This window comes from Chionomys nivalis, chromosome 20, assembly GCF_950005125.1.
Source record: "Chionomys nivalis chromosome 20, mChiNiv1.1, whole genome shotgun sequence".
NCBI classification, from domain to species: domain Eukaryota; kingdom Metazoa; phylum Chordata; class Mammalia; order Rodentia; family Cricetidae; genus Chionomys; species Chionomys nivalis.
The window spans coordinates 30,429,477-30,431,347 of NC_080105.1; the positions used below are offsets into that span (position 1 = coordinate 30,429,477).

General features: G+C 49.7%; 1 pseudogene; it reads left to right on the forward strand.

Moving 5' to 3' along the window:
* The first annotated feature begins 246 nt into the window (after nucleotides 1-246).
* On the forward strand, nucleotides 247-1,342 carry LOC130862610 (lys-63-specific deubiquitinase BRCC36-like; annotated as a pseudogene).
* Nucleotides 1,343-1,871: the final 529 nt, after the last annotated feature.

A 1,871-nucleotide genomic window follows, 5' to 3' on the forward strand; every position in this document is an offset into this window, starting at 1 on the left:
GCAGAGCGGGTGGTGCAGGTGGTGCATATAGTGCAGGGGAATATAGGCAGTGCAAGTAATGCAGGCCATGCACCAGTGGTACATGCAGTATAGGCAGGTACAGGTAGTGCAGGAGGTGTGTGCAGTGCAGGCGAGTGCAGGCAGTGTAGGTGGGTGCAGGGGGTACAAGTGGTGTAAGTATTGTACTGTTGCATGCAGAATGGGTGTTGCATGCAAAATGGGTGTTGCATGCAGTGTAGGTGTGCAATGGTGCAGGTGGCCCATGCAGTGCAGTGGGTGCAGATGGTGCAAGTGGTGCCGGTGATTTATGCAGTGCAGATGAGTGCAGGTGGCATATGCAGTGCAGATGGTACAAGTGGTGCAGGTGGTGCATGCAGTGCAGGTAGGTGCAGGTTGGTGTAAGTGGTGCATACAGTGCAGGTGGTTGTAGGTGGTTCATGCAGTGCAGGTTGGTGCAGATGGCGCTTGCAGTGCAGGTGGGTGCAGGGGGTGCAGGGGTGCAGGGGGTGCATGCAGTTCAGACAGCTCCTCTTGAGTGTGATGGTTTCTAGTTTGTCTCAACCATACTCTGAGCATAGAAAAAGGGGAGGTGATGGGTCTGTGTGTAGGGGAGTTGAATCACGACACAAGGAGTAACTCCAAATCCACATACAGCAGAACTGATATGCAGACAGTTGAGGAAAAGGTAGGTGCCGTTAGAACTTTTCACATTCATTCTGGCTAGAGAAAGGACTGAGTAGAAATCTCTCCAGAGCAGCTATTGTTTGCAGCCTCAGCAGGGGCAGGAGAGCTGGCAGAACTAACAGGTAGTCCCACGAGAGTTGCTGACTGGTATCACTCCCACCCTCGGGTAACTGTCTGGTCCTGCCATGTTGATGTTCACACACATGCCATGCATCAGAGGATGGACCAAGGCTTTATGGGACTTTTTGTTGCTGTAGTTTAAAAGAGGGCAAAAATGCAAGGACCACCTGGGTACTCTCCACTTGTTCCCAATCCATACTAACCCAAAAGAGGTCAGAGCATGAGAGCACTGAAATCCCAACCAGTATCGTCCCTCATATCACCCCTGGGGAAGGAGGTCTTGAATACTTGAGCTGTTGGGGACCCTGTATCAGGAAGACTAGGATGCATACTAGAGGACCCACAGCCTCACACATCTGGACTCGGTAACCAGGATCCACAGTGGCCCCGTGTTTACCGAGCATCGGTACCGTCGGAGTCAGCAGTCAGCGGACCTCTCCTGCAATGGTTGGAGGATAGACTGGAGCAGACCCAGCATCTCTGCAATCTCTCTGACAAGAAAGGACGACCGTATGGAAGAGCAGTTGCCCTAGAATAGAGCGGAGTAAAGAGGGGGGCAGCTGAAAACACCTGGAGTGCCACTCCACCAGCTGCATCAGTTTTGGAGAAGATAAATCTGAAGGGCTCAACGACAGAACTTTGTAAAGGCACAGTAATCAAGGCACCGTGGTCTTCACAGGTGAATAGACACGTAGAGCAAAGGAACAGAAAAGAAAGTCCAGAAAGAAGCCCACAGTAATATGTCTGACTGATCCCGGCAAAGTGCAAAAGTGGTTCAAAGAAGAAAGGACAGTCATTCCAACAAACCAAACCCACACAGGCCAACAAATAAAGTCTAAAAGTGCCTCTAAATGTATTGTGGACTTAAATGCAAGATGGAAAATTTTTTTTAATATTTATTTATTTATTTATTTATTATGTATACAATATTCTGTCTGTGTGTATGCCTGCAGGCCAGAAGAGGGCACCAGACCCCATTACAAATGGTTGTGAGCCACCATGTGGTTGCTGGGGATTGAACTCAGGACCTTTAGAAGAGCAGGCAATGCTCCCAACCTCTGAGTCAT